The sequence below is a fragment of the Grus americana genome, chromosome 23, assembly GCF_028858705.1.
Source record: "Grus americana isolate bGruAme1 chromosome 23, bGruAme1.mat, whole genome shotgun sequence".
NCBI lineage: Eukaryota > Metazoa > Chordata > Aves > Gruiformes > Gruidae > Grus > Grus americana.
In genome coordinates this window covers 6,991,417-7,012,963 of record NC_072874.1, presented here as the reverse complement: position 1 = coordinate 7,012,963, position 21,547 = coordinate 6,991,417, and positions in this window count along the sequence as shown.

The window sequence follows — 21,547 nt, the reverse complement described above, 5'->3', positions numbered from 1 at the left end:
GGCGAGCTTGGTCTGCACAGGAAAGCTGACTGAACCTGGGTAAACGAGGTAGAATTCAATACCAGTTAAATTTCAGGTACAATTGTTACTCAATTCAAGAAAATACATGTGTTAAATGAAAGTCCCTGCTTTCCTCTCTCCCTCTTTTTCATGAAATCACTTTAAAGCTTTTTGCTAGGTTGAGCAATTAAAATTTCTTGCAGTAAAACTGTCCGACTGCTGTCCGATTTTGCTTCAGCATTAATGATGGTGTACTCTGCACTATCTGCACATTTTTTTAGGATACAAATAATGTAAAATATAGAAGTCACCTCCTGGTGTGCACGAGGTTGCAGGCAAAGCACCTTCACCTTGCCCATCGTGTGTGTCATGCAGAAGTAGGAAACTGTCCTCCAGAGGAGCTTGGGTACTGACCACCACAGGGATGGGTAACAGCTTCCAGGCACCCTGTATCCCTTGGGGCCACCACTCCGGCTCAGAGAGGCAGCTCCTGGCTTCACAAATCCTGAGTAAATCGTGGGATTGCAGTATGCCTAGGAGCACAAGCAGGTTAGAAAAGTCAACAAAGAACTACTGCATTTGCCTGTCTCAAGATGTTTTTAAAGGCTTCTTAGAAAAGGGAGTGTATTTTTATTTGTTTACAATGAACAGTTTAGGCTTTATTGCACTGTTGTCATGAACAAGTGCAAGATGGCTATTACAGTGAATCAGTTTGAGGTTTTATGCAAAGCGTAAGACATGCAGGAGGAATGGAAAGAGAAATAAGAAAAAGTGCAGTAAGACAGAGTATAGAAAACTTCTTTCATCTGAGCAATCGCTTCTGCTCACGGCATCTCATGGAAGTAAAACGGGTTACAGTTGCATTCCTGCAAGCAATGACAAGAGGCTTTAACATTCACTCTGACCAAGTGGCAGTGTGCAAAATGCATACAGAAAGATGTGTGCAGGAGAAAACCCATAGTGGGGTCAAAAAAATATGGTCAGGGGAAATTATTGCTCTGTTCACCAAACAACTCTGATTATGATGGCACATGAGAGCACAGAGGCTGTAGAGAGCTCTATTTGTTGAGTATGGATGAAGTGAGGGGGCACGGGAGGCCAGAGCAGATGTAAAATGTACATCTGGGAATGCAGCTAAAATAGTAGAGAACACACTAGGCAGAGAAAATCAGGAATAGTAAAATTTTATTTTAAAGTAATAAGAAAACAAAGATATAGCAGATAAAATAAAGCATCAGTGTGATAGGCAAACAAGCAGAGAGAAGTTTTTAACCTCTGTATCAACGCAACAATCATTCTAAAGAAAATAGGGAAATACAATAGCGCCATTACCTGTTACAGCCCATGTTCCAGCTGTGCCAAGTTTCAGAGTTATGTCAGAGCTCAGGTACTATGTGACATTCCAGATGCCAGTTCAATGATATAATAAATCTCCCTTGGCTCCAGTTTCTATGATCCCCATTCTGGTCACTGTGGAGTGAAAGAAGATATCCTCGACGTGGGGAAGGCAACGCAGCAGTAGTTACCCACACAGAGGAAAGACTGAAGAATAAATTACATCATTTTGCTTAAAGAAGGGGTGATTTCTTAGAAAAGGTGTTATCAGTCGTTTGCAGGAAGCATGATACAGAGTCACAGTAATATGGCTCTCCAGGATTCACTTACTGAAGGGAGCTGAGAACTTTGTCACACGCAGACCTCTCATGTCCCCAGGAAGGTGGAAGAGTCTCAAGTTAACCTGAGGTTTTGGAGATCTGGGTTCAAGCTTTACCTTTACCAGGCTCCTTCTGTGACCATTGATTTGTCACTTAGCTTACATTTCCTGAAGCTACGTGTAAATGTCTAAAGATCTCTTACTGTGTTGCTAGAAGACAAGTGCCCAGATATCTGCTAGGTATCTGCCTTTAATGCCAGCTGCAAAACCATCTTTACAAATCAGACCTTTCACCCAAGATTTCTAACTTGTTTTCTTCATTTCTCATAAATCCCAAGAGATTTACACTGCTGCAGAAAACGGAGCAAGTGTTACACCCTCTTGTTCATATATGCCTACTGAACGGATTTTCAACCTTTTTTTTCTCCAGGAAATACCCTACTGCGTTGAGCAGGCACTAACCTGACCAGCACACCTATGGATGTTTGGCACCAGTGTTTCAAAGATCTCAAAGGATGTGGGGCTATGGACAAAAGTCTCTGTTTGTTGCAGGGATGTGGGAACCCTGCAGAGAAGAGGTGGGGCTGGGATTGCATTGACCAGGACTGCTTTGAACTGATCCTGCTCTGAGAGCTTTGTCCAGAGCTACAGAATTTCTAGGTGAAAAAACCAATGACTTTTTTAAAAAGTAATTTGCCTTTAGGCTTTCAAAGAAGAACATCCGGACATAGGGTGAAACAGCTGTCTCAGCATCAACCATCCCCACAGAGTATTATTCTCATATCTAACTATGGTGGTTTCAAGAGTAGCTACTCATTTTAGGCTGAATGTTCAGTCCTCCTTCGTACTATGGGCTGGGGGGTTCAGCCTGGGCTGGGAGCAGTGGTTCTCCTCCTAGACACAAAGAAATTGCACTGCTCCTGCAACTGTCCCTGTTCCCCTGATAAAGAGCAGGGGCCACTGCTTCCCAGGGCCAACGCTCCTGGCATTATCACCACACTAAAATCACTAAGAAAAACAACAGGCTGGAGCAGAGGGACGGGTCTGTGCTACACAAACACGGTTTCCAAAGAAGGAACAAAGGCGTACACAGGGTCCTAAATGCCAAAGATGGGCTTTGCCTCCTGCAGTTATTTTTTCCCTTTTGTTTCTGACTGTAGGAATACATTGTTCACTTCATTGTGAAGAGTTCCAGGCAGACATGACGAAAGGGACAAAACAGCTCAAGAAAAGAGACGTCCCGTGCAGCATTCATGACATGCACTGTTTGGAAACAAGGAACGGGCAAACAGGAAAGCACTTTAACCATTGAGAAGACAGAATCCCAGCGTGTTCTTGGTACTGGCAGGAACAATGGGGTGATGTCACGAGCCAGAATTCCCCACGGTGGATGGAAGCCCAGCAAATAATCATAATTCTTGTCCTGGGACATTAGCAAAATTTTTCCACAGTTGCTCATCCCCTACTGAGTCCCTGTTAGGAAGTATAGGAAAGAGACATTGTCAAGTGAAGCTTCCTTTGGGACATTCGTCGTCCCCTCTCCCTACCCCCAGATCAATGCATCAGTTGTTATAAATCACCACTTTCTGCTGACTACACGGAATTTCAGTGGTGGTGCCTGCAGGCTGAGCACAGGACTGCCAGAAGAATATATTTCGCGCAGTGAAGAAAAGTGCACACAAGGATCTGGATACTTGTAAGGGGAAAGGGGCAGAAGTCTCATTAGCTATCCAGTGCTTTGAATCTACACAGCATCAGTATGGAGCATTGTCCTTACCGTTTCCAAGGAGCTGAGAATGGCAAGGAGCTTAGGACACACAGTCTCACTCAAATGGTGTTTGGAGAATTTCAACCAAGTTTTAGGCTATCAGATGACATGATCAATATGAGGGCATCCTCCAGATCCCTGGCTCTCTTATTTTGGCTTAAAGTCAGCTCCGTGGAGAGTGACCTGAACTTCACTTGTAGCACCCAGGGATTTTCTGAAGCAGTTGAATTCTTCTTTGGCTCCTTTCTTCTGACAGGGACTAGTCCCGTGGGAGGACTGGGATAGCCAGGCAATCCTCACAGGTTGTGACACCTTTCACTCATTATTGGGCTGTTAGTGAAAATCCAGACTGCTCTTACCTCCCCAAGATTTGCTCTGCAAGACCCCAGTCAGCTTCTCTGCAGAGCACATTGACCCTGGGCTGTCACTTTCCTTTTTTTGCATGAAAGTTGGTGTTAGTATGATGGGGAGGTGGGACTGCTTGGCTGAGCTGGACATGGGATTACTCTTTCAACAGCAAAAAGGATTTCAATGAGTCTAAGCCAGTGATGAAATGGCAGCCTTAAAGAAAAACAGCATTAAGATCTGAGTGTTTGCATGGTTTACTGATGACAGATTTGTCCCTGTTCTATGTTTGTCTGTGGTTTGCATTATCAATGCCTGAATATACCATGAGGGGTTGTTTACTCCACTCACGGTTTCCAGACCTTTGTGTGTTTTCCCCATCCCAGGAGTTTCCAGAGAAACCCTGTTTCCCTCACAGATATGGGGAGAGGTCACTTGGCCCCAGCATTGGGACCACCATCAGAAACTGCTAGAGCTGCCCTCCTGCCCCCAGTTCCCTGTATCACAGACACAAGGCCTCTCTGTTGTGATGGCAGAAATCCCACCAGGAAAGTGATGGGAGAAGACAGGGTCAGACAGGAAGGTGAAGACCATGCCCTGCAACCTCAGGGCTTGCTGTCTCTATCCTTTCTGGTGAAGTGGGAAGGGGGCAGGCAGCAGCAGCTGGACTGGCCTTTGCATGGACCACCTCTCACACCCAGGAGAGCCAGCCTGGTTGTAGCATCACCCAGAAAGTGTCTGCCCCCATGGCAGTACTGACCCCTTGGCAGGATGCTGCCCTTTGCTTCCTTTGCACATGCCTTGAGCCAGCCTGTTAAAATAAGGCTGTTATTTGCCTGGCATCCTGGCCAGGGAGCTGTAGGAACGAATTATCTCAGACCTATACTGCATGCAAAGGAGACAGAGCCATAAGCTTTGCTCTGCAGGGCCCAGTAGCACTTTCCTGCTTGAGAGTTTAAATTTACAGTGGCCATGAGTGGCTATGAGACAGCAAAGGAGGAGGGCAGGCATCAAATAAAATCATGTTCCCCTCTTTGCAGTGCTTCTTTGCTTTTACTAGAGGTCTCAAAAGTCATTTGAACAGGGCGAGTTTGATATCACTGGGGTTATGGCAATGATGGACTGTCTTGGGATGTCTCAGGCAGAAGGAGGCCCCTGCAACGCTGCAATTCAGGAAGTTGCTAATGAAAACTTAAGGGCAGTGAAAGAGGTGCAATTCTCAGGTGATTTTGAAGAGGGAAAAATGAGTTGAATGTCTCAGAGACCTTTGAAATGTACTGAGCTGTCTGTCTGTAGTCTAAGATGATTATCACTCTGTTACACAAGTGTAATTAATTTTATAGCAAAGTAACTAGTCCTTTAGTCAAATAAAAGAGGAGAGGAGGCAAGATTTGCCTCTAGGACACCAGTTTGAATTAAATCCAGGAGGGGACTAGTTAAACTGGGGATATTGTGAATATATGGATATGTGATCAGCTTTGGAAGGAACATTCAACTTGATGCATCAGGGTTCTCTTATATTAGACCTGGCTGAGACCTACAGCAGGAGCAGACCATACCTTATCCCTTATGGCAAGAGTCATCCACCTTTCTCTTCAGCATCTTCTGCTGCTTACTGCCACAGACCTGATCTAGTCTGGTTTTACAGTTGTTATTGTAAAGTCATAATAAATGTGCTCCTGATAACTCCCTTCCATGCTGCTGTGGGAGCTCTTGCAGAGAGAGGCACTGGTAAAAACTTGCAAATCTCCCACACCAAGAAATTTGCTGATTTTTTTCAGCACAAACTATCCCTTCCTTCAAAAATGTAGGGACTCCAAAGGCTGTGAACTCATCCTATCTCTTCCTCACTACTTGGGAAGCAAACCTTGTTCACCTTTTTCTGTGGATGGAAAAGTTGCACCGAAGGGAAACATTTTCAGGTAAGAAAGTTCTTTTATAGAGTTAAACTGAATGACAATTACAAATCTGTCCTGTGTGCCTGTCTGATTACATACCTTCTGTGCCCAAAGGGCAAGAAAAGCAAAGCGCAGTGTGTGTTTGGACAGCCTCACGGAGACATTCCTTGTATGTTGAGTGTTCATTGGAACACTTCAATATGGATGTCTGCATTTACTCCACCCTGATGGTTGAACTCCTTCAGATTTCCAGAATGATGAGTGACCTGGAATTTATAATTACAATAGGTGTAATGTAATGAATCACCACCTCGGAGCTGTCTTCTATTGCTAACTGCTTTATGATACCAATCCTTTGCAGCAAGTGCATGAGAACAGCTTGTGTAACATAACTATTTCCAGCTGAGACAAGTACAGTGGGGTTCCTACCACCCGGACAGGCACGAATCCCCCTCTCTGCATCAGCTGCTTTCTGCAAATGCTAAGGTGCTCCAGGTTGCAGACACAGCAATATTCGGTATACAGTTCAGATACCAGCAGATGACACGTATGTTGAAGTCTCCTTTAAGCAACCAGTTTTTATTTGGCCAGTAGCGTATATCCATTCCAGATCTCTCTTTCTAGGTCATTCTTTTGTGGGAGATATGGTAAGTGTTTGGGTAAATAGGCTGCAAAGGACAGTCAGAGACAGAAATTCATACAGAGAATAAGGCAGAAGTTAAATATAGTTTGAAGAAAACCAAGGAAAACAAAGAAAATGCAAGTGTATGCCCTTTAAACCTCAGCACTTGTACACATGGTTAATTATTAATTATTGATATGGTTTATTGATGTATTGATATATTGATTTGTGCCACCTAGAGGACAGATCCCATTGTTCTGAACAATGTACAAATCTATCACGGTACCTGACGAGTTTACAAAGGTTTCCCACTGAGAAGTGCTGATGCGGCACCACTGACGAATTTGAACACTGAGAATATCTGTTTTTCCCCAAAATTATGGGTAGAGTAAGTGAAGTCCAGAGCTTTTAAATCGAACAGTTTGTTACATTCAGTGAAATTATTTCAGGTCTCAGTCTTGCAATTTGTTGCAAAATGATTGAATTGATTTCATTTTCTTTACTCAGGAGCTCAAAATTGTAATGGAAAAAAATTCTGTGAAAATGCAATGTTTTAATCAGACTTGCAACTTTTAAAAACATCTTGTTTTTAAAAGAAATCAGAAATACTTGATTTGAAGAAAGAAGAAAAAAACCCTAAAAACCAAAAAAAACCCCAAACATTTTCAGCAAACTAAGAAGGTCATAATTTCCATCCAGCTGTATTTGCAATTTTGGTAGGAGATGAGAGACTCCAGTCTGCAGAAGCAGCTCATTTAGGGAAGGAAACAACGAAAGTTTTACAAGAAAGTTTAATTAAAGTAGGAGTAATTAGGTGCTGAGGAATCACAACACAAACTTGGCAAGCGATCAGTCTATGCTAGCAGTGTCTTTTTGCTGTATGTCTCTGCCCTTGGACAGATGTAACCATAATTTCAGTTACTGGTTAACCAGCTTGCCATTAAACTTCATTCTTACAGACTGGTTTATGCTATAACTATCGGTATCTGACTGCAAGTCCAGAAGGATCAGAGCTGAGGGTACCAGCCAGATTTTCTGCTTCACTAGAAATTCTGTAATTTTACATTCCAACATAAAATTACATAAAACTACTAGGAATTTCACATTTAAAAAAATAATCCCATAAGCAATATTATCTCAGGTTGCAGAAAACTATTATTCTGAGTGAACATTCGCAATTGTTTGGTCTCTTAAAAAAGAATTTTAGTAAATTAAAGCAAAGATTTCACTTTGAAAAGTAAATTTAAACAGAATAGCAAAATAATCCATTCCAATAGTGTAGACATGAGATACTGCATATTCATAAAAATGCTTAATTTTGTTAGCTTTGCTGTTAATTTGTTGGTTTCGGTACAATCACTGTATTTGTAAAGGATGTTTAACAATGCTAGCTGTGTTTGTAATTCACTACACATATTAGCTACATTTCTAATACTCACTTTGTCTCAATTTCCTAATATAAAAATGGTGGAGAAGAGAAGAAAGGAGGAAATCTTGTCCTTTTTCTCACCACCGGTTGTTTTGTCTATTTATTCTACAAACTCCTTGGCTGTCTGTGATGGGTACGAGCTCTGTGATCCCAGCTCAGAGACCAGGTCTCCAACGGGAGCAGCTGAGCAGGGAGCACAGTGTTGCCATTGAGTGGTTTTGCTCTGAAGGCCACACATTAGTTATGTCTGACATCTCCTGGATGCCACAAACCATCTCCTTTGTTACTGGAGATAATAGAAAGTCTAGGAGAAAAAAAGGCAGATGAGTAGCGGAGGAGGTGAGAGGACTCAGCTCCCCTGGAGCTGTTACTATTTATACCTCAGGGATTCCTCAAAATAATCTCTGCTGTGTTTATGGGGTGGTTTTCTCTGGCATGAATCATGCGGAGATGCGCGTTCCTCCTGCTCAGCATTGCCTGCAGATCATGGGGTCTCACCAGGTGATGGAGGAGCTCAGCCCTGGGAGAAGGCTGGGGAAGAGAGGATTTCATGGTGCCATGAGGAAGGACATACAAAAACTTCCTTAGCCACTTGCAGGCAAACTCCTCTCTTCAATCACTGAGGCTACATCATGCTGTCACCTTGATTTATCCGTTGTCCACTTATGGCCCAGCTGATACCATGTGCTGAAGCTCCTCTGACAGGGAAAGCTCAGCCCCAAACATAGACACCAGTTCTCATCAGTGTGGTCTGCAGTGATAACCAAGAGGTGGCCAAGTGGGCTAGGCAAGATGGCCCAAGAGTGCTTTTTGCATCTGATCAGGATGGACACTTTGAACCCAAATGGAGCTTATAGTGCTGGATGCTGGGAACAGCCTGCTTAAATCCCATCTTCACCTCCAAGTAGGGACATAGCCTGAGGAGGTGTCAGGAAAGTCAGTGGTCCTTGGGGTGGTCACTGCCTCATTTTTTCAGGCTCTTACTAAGGAAAGGTCTGGATACTTTCCCTGAAAACCAAATAACAAGACAGCAAACTGACCTGAGCCATATCTCCACCCAGCCCTTCCATAATCCCCAGTAACCTCTGTTGAGCTCTTCTCCACTTGGCCATGGCTACACTCCTCCATGCTCCCTCTGCAGCTGCCCACCACACCAGGGACTCAGCAAGCCCCATCCTCCCACCATTGCTTTCCCTTCACATCTCAGAGAAGCATCTCTGCCTCCTGCATGGCCCCAAGTCAATGACTCTCACCATTTTCTCCAGTGGGCTCAGATTTAGCCTGGCTCAGCCAAAAGTCAGATGTGCTTCTCACTGCCCTCCCACAGACCTAAATTTCCACGTCCCTTCATTTCCCTCTCTGCAATAATCCTCATTTGCCTGACACAGAAGTTGTTAAGCTTGCCAAATTGATGACTATAAAGTGCTGCAAATCCACTACACTGGAAAACTGAGTTCAGTCCCATCTTTCTGCTGCAAGCTTCCTCCAGGGCCTTGGGAAATGCCAAAATTTTAGGCATTCTCCTGCCAGCATGGCAAGATCAAGATGCTTTAGAAACATGAATTTTCAGAGGTGCTTTTGTCTCAGATGGTAAATCCACAAAGTGCTGCTATGTGTAAGGGGGAGTCAGGACTCAGAGAAGACACAGTTTGAGGACACAGCTGCCCAAATTAGTGAGAAATTCAAAGGAGGGAGTTAGGCAGCCAGGAGTATTGACTGTGACCGTTCCCCAGAAGTTCAATACAAGACTGGTCAGGTGTTTCCCATGAAAAATGAGGCCCTGGAAGAAAAAGGTCTCTCCCTCCCTTCTCACTCTATCCAGTAGCCCACTTAGTTCCAGATTTCTACTTTAGCCAGTATTTAGTTGTACAAAATATAAGGTAAGATATGAAAATCCCATCACAGATAGCATCACTGTCTCCTACCAAGAGGGCTCTGAGTTTAATAGCCACAGCATAAAGCAGGTAAAGTTAGTCACACTTGGCCTCTCCCACAGCCCAGGAAAGTGCTGTAACCACTGGGCTTTGAGTCTACTAGTACGCACACATGTCTGAGGGCTCATTTCTGCTGTCTTTTGTGTGGGTTTGGCAAGCTCAGCACATGCCTAATAGATCAGGTCTTGCCAAAAAACCAGAAAGTGGGGAACGCCTAGTTTAAGAGTCTCTCCAGGGCTTGTGCACAAGCAGCTCACCATGTCCAAAGAGCTAAATCCAGGGGGGATTAAGTGCTCAAGCCTAGCATGTAGGCATCCTTGAGAAACCTAAAACCTGAGCTGCCACCTAACACTGTAGGTGCTTTAGGTTCCTAGGTGCTGACGTTCCTCCAAAGGAGTGCACACAAAACTGTCTACACCCCAGGCCTTTTGACACTCATATTTCTGCTGCTGCATGGCAGACATCCTACACGAGGTACGTGCACATCCCCATGGTGTAAACATTCTCCACCACACTCAGACTGTTCTCTTCTTTCCTAAAACAACAGAGTTGTCCCCGTCGTTTTATGACATTTTGGAAAGGAATCCAGCAGTACATTGAAGGACACATAACAGAGCAGGGACAAACACTGATAACATTGGCAAAGTGGCAAACAGAGTAGGTGTTTGATAGCTCCCCAAATACAGACTTCCACCCTCTGCTTAATGATAGGAAAAGTGTAGACAGGATATCCCTGCAGGGTGTCTCTTCAGGAGAGTTGTTGGCAAAATGTGTGTTTCTCTATACACGGTGAGCAAAGGTGCTTTGAGCCAGAAGGATTTTTTTATTGTGTAAGAGAACAAAACAAGAAAGAACAAAAGTAGTTTTCATGAGAGAAGCGTGTGTGCGTGTGTGCGCGCGTGCGTGTGCTCCCTCTGTAACAATCTGCAATGAAGTGAACGTAAATTGGCTGCCTGTGTCTCTAAATTGAAATCTAACATCGCTGTAGACATTAACAGTCGTAACACATACAGAGCTCCATAAGTGATAGCACTCATTTGCTTCCAAATCCCTTAAGAAATTCTTTAGCTGAAAGAGTAGAAGGCTAGTGTTTGTAGTGTAATGCAAGGTTGACTGGTTGTGGGGACAAACTGGTCCCCACAGGGCCAGAGATGGTAAGGAGAAGTGGGGGAAGTATGAGAAAACACAGGCAGATGCGTAGGATGAAATTGGTGTTTGTAGAAGGCCCTGCATGGTTGGACAGCAAATCGAAGGTAATTGGGTGTTACCACTCCTTAGAGTTGACTTCTGGAGGAAAGATGGGAACACCTTCCCCTTTTCTCACTAGAGGGTGAGATTGTTGAAATTAAAAACCAAGGCCTTCCACTGGAATGGCATGTGCAAGACTCCTTGTTCCTCAGGTCAGCTAGAGCCTTATTGTCTGTGAGAAGAAGGGGAAAAATTGGGTACAGAGAAGAGTGATGTGTGTGTGTTATTACCCATTGCTCTTTGGAATTCAAGACTTTTTCAAGAGCCTAAGTCAAAAGGGGCCAAAGAGTCTGGACAAGATGACTCTATCCAAAGACTATCCACAGCATTGAAATGACTGAAGAGTCTGGCTGACATTGGCTTGAGTGTTCAGAAATGGGCAGCTGGAGGGACTTGCCTTTAGGGGGAGGTCTGTCATTGCACTCCAAACCCATGCTTCTCTAAAAGTACTGGACACCCAAGAATCAAAACGAAGTTGTCTGTTGCCTTTGAAGGTTTGTCCATTGTGCAAAAGTTAGTTTCAGAAAAGTCTTTCCAAACTCAGCTTTGCTCTGACTTGGTATGAAAAACACAGAAGGTCAACTTTTCCTTTCACTGATAGCAGTGCAACTTCCAGCACAGCTCTGGGTGCACTCACCACGTTCTCAGCAGCACCTAATGCTGTGGCCTGTGCATAGCAAGAGGAAAAGAAGTCCATCAGGAACAGCTTTTGGACCTGCTGTTAACCTTTGCCCTGGTAAGTTATGAGCCAAGAGACGGACTCTTTAGTGCTTTGGAGGCTCAGCTCTGGCTCAATAGTCCTCTGCCCTGCTTTTGCAGTTGTTCAAATCACCATGGTTTTAGGCTCAAACCTTTGTAATTCAGTGCCAGCAAGACAGGCTGCTTTGCACAGCTAATTGCATGCAGCAGCAGATGCCTTATTGTGCTATGGTTGTCTGGACATGATGTAGCAAAGCCTTGGTCTAGCTATGTCAGAGGGATGAGCAGAAATACTAGGAGGATGATCTGCCCTAGGTTAATGGCATAATGAGAGGTGTGAAAATTATGAGTTGTGGCAGCCCTGGGAGGCATCTTATTTATCTGCGTGGTGACAGATGCCACCTAAGGAATGGGTATATATGCTACAGACAGATGATGTAACACAAATCTTAGTTAACATTAGGCACTTTTAACAATAACTATTCAGATGACAGTTCATGGAGAGCACACATTCCTGCAGGCAGAGTAGCTGCAACCAGGAGTGTACCCCACCCAGCTCTGCAAAGCAACCCTAAGGCACAAACCTAGACAGGCACAAGGGCTTGCCTGAGAAGGGCATGTTGCACCCAGCCCTTTGTTGTTTCACAGTGCTTTGTGTCCTGGGCTGTTCCAAAGGTGATTGCAACCAAAAGCCGTGGGCACAATGTCACTGTTGGAGTACTTCCTCCATGGCCATGTCACAGCAAGATAAGACTACATGGTGAAGAAGGCAAGATGTTCTATGGGAGCATAAAGGTGTGCTCCCACCAAACCAAGGGCTGAGATCATGGGTCACGACTTCTGCAGCCATGGAGATGTTCTTCTGTTATATCCTGTGTCACTATGGTTTAGACCACTGTCTTCTGGATCTAGTCACCAGCATCAGGTGTAGATGGGAGCACTTCAGCTTCTCTAACCTGCTACCCTGTGCAAGCAGAACAGGAGCTCAGTCTGAGGTACAGCACTGTGTTGTGGGATACTGGCTTATCTCAGAAATGCATCACCATCAGCTGTAAAAGTATGATTCCAAGCCTTCCTTAAAAGTCCAGGCTCTGGATTCATGTGATGCTGTGAAAATCTCAGCTTACATGGTTTGAAAGGAGGTTTCTTCGTCTGTGTAGCTATAAAGTAAAACTGGAATGTAAATCCTAACTCAGAAAGAACCTAATTATGTGGAGGAGCTTCCTCCATGATTTTAGAGGAGTGGCTAGGAATGCAGCATCAAGATGATGACCTGACTTTCTTCTGGAGGAACAACCTGTGGCTGCTGCAGTGATGCTACCTAGGAATCACCACTGCAGAAAACTTGCTCCATATATTATGAAGCAGGGGTGTTTCATGACCTGTTAGATGTGAATATCTTCCCAGCTTGCAGCCCCACTGCTGTGCTGCTGTAATATGTGCTGCCTGTCTTATTCCTGGCTAGAATTGGGCAGTCATGTAGCAGGTCTTGAGCAGTCAGCTGCACAGTAGTGCCATTCCAATATGATGCTCTGCAGCACGTAGAGATGAAAAGGAACGTGGGATGCTTTCACGACACCACGTTCCTCAACTGTTGAGAAGCAAATACTTCCATGTGGTCAATCCAAAAAAACTGGATTTTAATCCACTGAGATGCCAGCTTATTTTGGCCTTGACATAAGTGCTGAGAGAGGATAAAAGCTTCTGGGAGGACAGGCCAGATGGGAGGATTATCTCCATTGTTTTGGGAAAGGCTCTGACTTTACAAACATTCTCTCACAGAAATGAACAAAAACATCTTTTGCGGTAAGTGCTGCCTGCACTGAGCCTTCTCCCCAGCTCGCTGATATGCAAATCTCACCACACGCAGCTGGGCTGGAGCTTTGTGGTTGGCAACCTTTCTGTACCAATTTTGGTAATAACTTTCTACGTGACTTAGGTATGACTAAGCAGAAAGGAATTAGTGGGGACTCTTTGTTCTTGAAGCTCAGCCGAAATATGAACGTGCTGGCCTGACAAAAGCCGGCTCTTTGCATAAAGAAAATAAAGAGGTCTGGAAGGTTAATGAGTGACATAATCAGCTCTATGGGAAATGCGCATAGGCAAGGAATGAAAACAATGTGCAACTGAGATAACTGATTACTCGCAGAGCTGCACTCACCTGTGGCAGCATGGATTCCCCAGCACGCTGACTGAACACAGCTCACGGGGGCCCGGCGATGAGGCAAAGCCTGCAAAGGGCTTGGATGGGATCCTCAGCACCTCTGTCGTACTCACAGGAGGAGGAAGGCTGGCTCTGAAGGTGGGCTTTTGCAAACAGGCTGTTGAGGTGCAAAGTCTGCAGGTAGGCAAGGTGTGCAGGAGGAGCAGGGAATGCTGTACCCTTTTCCCATCCTAGTTTTAGCCCAGGTTGTAGTCTGCTGTTAGGGATGGAAGAGATGTGAATTCCCATTCTGGTCACCAAGTGCTTAAGCGAGTCATTGAATTACTTCCTAACGCTGGAAAATAGCTCTTCACAAAATCCTGTCCAAAAGCAGCCCTTGTTCTATATTTGAAATAAATGGTGTCTGCCTAATTTCAGGGCAGATTGTGCCTTTGGGAAGAGGAATTTCCCTGTAGCCTTCCCGCATCCCTGTGGTCAGTGAGCAGCAAGAGTTGGGACACGCTCTTCATTTCCCCAGTGGTTGTCTCTAAGCAGTCTTCAACCTCTCAGCTCCATGGCAGGAGCCAAGCACCTAAATGAGCTTAGAACACTCAGTGTTCACAGCACCTGAATACCATCATTGACCTGCCTAGGCCAGTGCCTGGAATAGCCCTGTGGGGTGGCAAGAAGGTAGAAGGAAGATGACCTGGCACCACTGTGTGCTGTGGGATGTTGGGTTATAGCATGGAGCTGTCAAATAAGACACAAAAATGAACTGGCAGCTGACTTTGCTTCAACAAATTATTGCCTATGTCATCTGTCTGATATAATTCTGCTTTTGATGACTACATGAATGACTGATACATGATCAAAGCTTCCAGCTACCTGCTGAGCGAGGATGTGAACTCCTGTGCATCACTCCTGAGAGGTCTACTGAGCACAGGAAAATAAGTGCTGGGCTGACCTCCCTGGCCAGGTCCTTACGATGATGGATGAAACCCTCTGCTTGCTTGTGTCAGGCAGCCACGTTGCACATGCAGCCTCCCATCCCAGGCCATGGAGACTCTCAAAGATCATAAGGTCTGTGGAAATTATTTTAGCCTAAATACTTCAAACATAAAATAAATGCACAGTCAGGAACAATATCTGCTCAAAGGCCAGGACAATCTCATTGGATTGCAGAAGGCAGGGGCCTGTGACTGCATGAAGGATTTGCCTCCTCTGCCGTGCAACGGGCAGCATACAAGGACATGAAGAGTCATGTCCCTACAGCAATGAGTGCCCTGGAGGCGGGAAGGCAGGACACTATTGTTATCACCCTGACTTAAAGGTTTTGTTTGCTGTTCTCACAAAGAATGAGTAACAGATCAGGCTTGTTTCCTAAAAGCGTATTAATCACTGATGGCTGTTGCCCCACAGTCTGTTCTTTGCAGTCCCTGTAAAATGAGCTTCCAGGTCTGGGAATGTACATATCTGGGGTTTATTCACAGTTATCTCTACTGACATCAGTAAAGATTGTCCAGGAAATCAGAGCACTGAGTTTTACCTCTCTGGTTTGCCACAGTGCCTCTGGCGAGGGGCTCAGCTCCCCAGCTTCAAAGAGGGGATCATAGCACTGCCCTTTCCCACAGGGTGCGAGGGAGAGTGGTGAGGATGTCAAATGGAAATATAACCAAAACAGGGATGTCCTTGTCGGTTTTGTATCTGTTGCCTACACTGAGCTTTGATAATTAATTGGTACCAGTCTCAGTCTCAACAGGGACGTTAGGATGCTCACCTCTCAGCTCATGCCCCTAGAAGCCATCTGTGAACCCATTTCCATTCCCACAGCCTGGAATAGCCAAAACCACCTTCCTCCCAGTGCATGCGCTCATACATGGGTGCCAATGAACATTTCTGCCTCTGGTAGTGGCTTCAGCTCCTTAGTAGATGGCTCCTTCATGTGAAAATGTATGCAGAAGTCTTACTCTGGGTCCTGGGAGATGAAGTTCCAGAGCACAAAATCAATACGACCAGCAATAAACTTTCCATGATCATTCACAGCAAAAGTTTAGTGGAGGGGGAAGGGAACAGTGATCTCCATTCCTGCTTATTGATGTCAGAGGGGACCATTTTAATCATCACTCTCCAGCTTTAGCCTCGCACAGAATGGCAAATCTCAACCTGATTCTTATTCTCACTCAGCACCTTTTCCCTATTTTGAACGTGGATAACGCCATGTGCAGACAACACCTGTGCTGTTTGCTTTTGCTGTGCCTGTTCTACCTTTTCCAGGCCTGGAAATCCTGTGCCTTCCTGAGCTTTCAGTCCTGCAGTGGTCACCATTATTAATGCATCAAACTGTGAAGGTCAGTTAGGTTGGGCATTATCTCCTTTAGCATGAGATCAGAACACTACATCTGCTGAGTCCCTGTGTAGGACTCTATGTGCCTCTGAAAGGCTTTCCTCTGACCTGCCTCCACCCTCTGAAGATGTCTCCTGCACATGACAGAAGCAAAGGCTGACTAGCTTGGACATGGACATCTAATTTTTGAAAATCCGCACTCAGGCAGACTTATTCCATACCTGATAACTCTCCAGCCTGAGGAGGAGAGCATTTCTGGGCTTGTGCCCCTGCCATGGCACAAGCAGAGTCTCTGGACGTGTCGGATTTCCTCCTTCCAAAAATCACCCCAAGATGAAAACCATTTTCCTGCATTTTCCTGTCTCACACAGGCACCATGCGGGGACTTCCCTGGCCACTGGAATGCAAACTGTGGGGTATGAATCAAGCCGTACTGTCTTGGGATACCGCGTCTCTTCAGCTCATTGAATTAGAGTAGGGGGGAATTCTCTGGAGGGTGATAAATGGGACCCACTTGAGTCCAAGCCTCATTAATGCCTGGAGTCATGAGAAGAGCAGCAATAGTTGAAGGAATCTCAGGAAGATAAATATCAGTCCCCAGGGGATGTCCAAAGGAGGCAGAAGCCCACTGGGAGTCTCATAAATGCATGTCCAATGTTTTCTTTGCTCCTGTTTGCAGTCTGCTGTTGGGACAGTCGTTGTGCCCTGGAATGTGGTCACACTTTGTTCCTCAATCGAGCCGCCTTGCCAAGATACCGATCAGCACACTGCTCTCCTCAATCTGGTCAGTCAGGTGTGGAAGTGTGAGGGACCAGGCAGGAGAGAAAAAGTGCATGCTGCAACTAAAAACCCAAATCATCTGTCACGATCTGGAAAATGTATTGGCAAAGGGTCAGAAAAAACAACATTCAACCCAGTGGCCTCTCCCATGGCTCCTTGGAGTGGCTCCAGCCTCACACCTTTGTTAGGCTCTGGACAGATTTCAGTTTTGTCTCTGTCAACACTTCCTTCTCTCCAGCATTGCCCTCATCGCATCAATCGATCACCGTCGGCGTCTCCTCTCACCTGTACATGGGCTGGCACCATAACCATTCCCTAAATCAGCGCCTCAGAGACATTACGGCCATGTATGTAAACAAGGTACAGGGCTTTTAGAGGGAACACAGTTCATCCCTGGAACAGTGTTGCAGGGAAGGGTTGATTCGCCAGCACTTGGCATCCATAAATGAAGCCAGCGTGGCTCCTTCGGTGTGATATGGAGCCATGGACCACTGAAGAGAACAGTAGGGCAGAAGAGTCTTCAACCTCCTACACACACAACACACTGCATCCACATCCTCAACTCCAGCTAGCCTGTGCTAGCCTTTCAGGAGGTTAAACCATGACTTGTCTCGCAGTCGATCATCATCTTGCCTTGTCTTTCCATGTAGAAGTTGGAAAACAAGCTCTGCCTGGAGTAGATTAACCATCACAGACTCAAGGAGATCTTTATGGCATCTGCCATATGCCCAGCCTAGCAAGCACAGCTCTCCTTCACACATGGTATTGATGCACAAAATGAAAGCCACACCACAGATGCTAACAAGATTTAACAGAGTAGGAGATCATAGCTGACCTGTCTAGAGTACTCCTGCGAAGTTTCTGCAGTGTCTGCATGTCTGAGGGGCAGTGGTGGATCTATCTTCACATACCTATGAAGGACGGCAGGCCCAACACCTTCATTTCATAGTTGAGGAGCAAAGGCATGACAAGTAATGGTCCAGACCCACACAAATAGGCACCAAACTCCTACTGAAACACCTGCTTCTCCACTGAAACCAACAGGCGGTTCAGGATAGAAACCAGGGCACCTCATGTCCTGCCGCTTCCCTACGTCCAAGTAGTGATGTGTTCCTCACAGGAGATGTCTGCCTTTCTGCTGACAATCCAGCGGGGAAAGTCGAGTGCCTTCTTCCTCCGAGGATCCAGTCAGAGAGTGTTTGGGGTAACAGCCCTGTATCAAGGGCACTTCCCCAGGAAGGTGCCTTCCCTTCCTCAGCAGGCCATGTTTTCCCAGCGGAGGGGGCTTTCCCCTTTTGCACTCACCCTGGTGTTGCTGAGCTACTGGGAACTCAATGGACAGTGTTGGGGCAGGAGGAGAGGGCTCTGGCTGCCCTGTGGTTACAGCACTCCTCTGCATGAGGTCAGAGCTGGATCCAATCCCACCTCCAGCAAATTTATTTTGTTAATTTTTATTTTATGCAAAGGGGAAAAAAAACCAAAAAGCAGGCAGAAGGCCTGCAACAGCATGTCTGTTCCCCCCAAGTGTGTGACTGGAGACATGATGGCAAGCACCCACCCTGCTGCCCACCATCTTCAAACAGCAGCAAGGTTGGCTCCCAGATGATGAAGATAACTGCTATTTCCAGCAGCATCCTTATATTCTCAGTGGGGAGGTGGACACTTCTGGAATCACTGAGGCAATATGCTGTCCACAGAGAGAGGAATACCAAAATTAGGGTGCTTAGCTCATTTTCTGCAGATTCTCCAAGACAATGGCCTCTGCTCTGACTGACACAGTTACTCTAGGCCATCTGTCCCTCCTGACCATCCCTGAGGCAAGGCATGCAAAGTTTCTAGAGGGTAGCACTTGAATTAGACACCTAAATTAGGCAAACTGCAATCAGCCCAAAGTAGCTTTGCAGTTCAGGTCCTGTGTGACTTGGTCAAAATCACCAGGACGTGTGCGGCCAGCACTGATCACAGCTCCAATTTAATTGCCTTCCTATTAGGCACGGGAGCAGGAGATGTCTCACATTTGTCTCCTCCTTGCCTTGCAAGGCAGTGGCTGCAGCCGTGCTATCAGGATAGAGCCGTTGTTTTATGTCACCAGGTTTAATCCCAGCCTTGTTCTTAAGGATCAAAAGTTATTCACATCTGACTGCTGATCTGTAATCAGGACATCCCAGCTTGGTTTGCCTGTCACCATTGCAGTGCACGTTGTGGCTGTCACAGGTTGGCTGTACATCTTCAGCTGAGCTCTCCTGCCCCAGTCAAAGCTGTGAGAAAGAGCCTGGAAAAACACCGTGGCAGAAGGATGCCAAACCTTTGTCATACCTGACATAATACCCAGCCTGAGCCTTGCACTGACACTTCCAGAGGTCCCATGGTCCCACGTATGGGTTAAACTCAGATGGGGCTATTTGTTCTTAAATCATTCTGCCTCAAACATTCATTTACTACCAATCAACTGCAGGAAGCTATTATAACATACAACATTTATTATTTATACAGCAATTAAAATACTGCCATGCAGAAAACGTCCATATGCTGAAAACATGTCCCCTTTTTTGACGTCAGCAAAACTTTTCAGCATTATGCAGGTTGCTGCTGGGGTAATCTCGCTGCTGGTCACCTTTACCAAGAAGCCTGTGAAGTCTGACCAGCAAAGGGAGTTCCAAAATCAAAGGTAAATGGTCTTCTCCAATGCCAGATTCTGGCTGAGCCAGAGGATCTGGGGGTCTTGATAATGGGTTGGAGGGACAGAGAGGCCAGATGCTGATTTTAGCAACACTAGCATGACCTTAGTTCAGCAGTTCACCTGGAGGTAACCGAGCTGTGAATCCGGCCCTCGATGTGCATGGCATTGGGTAGTGGAGGCTGCACCAGAGGCTGTGGCTGAGAGTGACTGACTCAGATGGCAACAGGCTGGCAGTCCTTCAAAGAGGCTTTCTTTGTCTTCTTTGTGGGAGGTGTAAATGAATTGAATGGAGACGCTGAAGGCTTTCCCGTGCCAGTTATTAGCAATCTCACTTCTATATATAGCTTCTGCCTAACTTACTCTGGGTGAGCAAGCAGAGTGGCATGTGAGTTATCACTCTTGTCACGTTCGCCTCCCTTGATTACATGCATTTTGTTTGCTTGCTCTATCACGGTGATGTAAGGCAGGCTAAGAGAGGCTGTAATGCCGCACGGCTGCAACATGCCAGAGCCACAGGCTCCAGTAAGGAGCTACCTGAAGCGTTGGCACTCTAGGGTATCACAGCCTCAGGACAGGGAGCAGAGCTCCAGGCAATCCTCCATGGAAAGTTGGGCAGTTTCCAAGTTATTTCCCCATCTGTCTGGCCCAGCAGTAGTTCATGTGCAAGAGAAGCAGTGGGAGACTGGCAAAATTGCGCTGGAGGAAAGCAGTGAAACTTCTTCCTGTGCCCCCCATCAAGCAAAAGCCTATCAATCAGAAGTTTTTCAGAAGTTTGGTTAATTTTCCTGTTCTTTTTCATTTCCCTGCATTCTGGACTGGCACCAGAATCAACATGACAAAGGCTGTTCAAATAGCACCATCCACCTCACCAGATCCCAGCTCGATCAGGTGAGACTGAAGAAAAATATCTTCTGCAGAGACTCTGCTTATACTAACCCAGTATAAACATGCCCACTTCATATAGATTAGCAATATCTATTTTCCCTCTGAAATGCTTCATTCCCTCAACCAAGCACGTCTCGGATGAAGGTCCTTTCTTCCTGCGCTTTTTGAGGGGCAGCAAGTGCAGCAGCAGCTGGAGCTTCACACCAGCAAGCAAGGATGAGTCAAGGAAGTTAATTAGAAATAGCAAATCTGGGCCCAGTGCCCCATTCCCTCATCCCCGCCTCAATTAGCAGAGACTACCAGGCAGCCTGTGGGCTGATTCTTCTCTGTGTCATTGCAAAATGGCTGTGAAGCATTCCTGTGATGAGTTTGGAGTACCAGGTCCCTGTCGCACACACCGTTTGCAACACTCGTTTGTACTCACAAGGTCCTGAGGGTGCTGGTGTAAAAGGGCCGTGGATGTTAATTAGCCACCTCTGGTGATTTCATTCCCTGTAGATCTGGGAGCAGCTTTCCCCAACCAGTTGTCCCATGGGTGAGTGAGGGTTGTATGCCACCACTCGCACAGAGGCAAGGCCAACGGTGTCCCTGCTGTGATCATTCTCTGCGGATCCCGTCTGGATGCTCTACTGTGTAGACAGTCTCCCCACGGGAGCGGTTGTTGGCAGCTGGTGCCAAGCAGGGCCCCTCCACCGTGGACCCCTCTAAGACCCAGTGCCGAGTGCTGAGCATGCCAACAGTTCACAGCGTTAGCAGGCCCCTGGGCCAAGATTTTGTGCACGCGAGCCAACACCGAGCCCCTTCGAGTGCTGAGGGTGTGTGTGTGTGTTGGCAGAATCAATTAAAATTCTTGGATCGCCACCAACAGCTTTGACTCTGTTTGGGCCAAATTCCCAAAGGGGCCCCTTCGCTGCTTCCATGTTGGCTGTGGCCAAGGTCTCTTGAGAACAGACCGGTCCAAGTTGGAATATGTTTTAGATAAACAGTGTGTCAGGTTATGGCATGTGCCCAACAGACTGAGCCAGCCTCAAATACAAACCCCACCCGCGAGCCCAGCTCTCCTGGAGAGATGACGGTGGACCATGAAGATGGCTGTGGGCCCACCATGGATGGAGTAC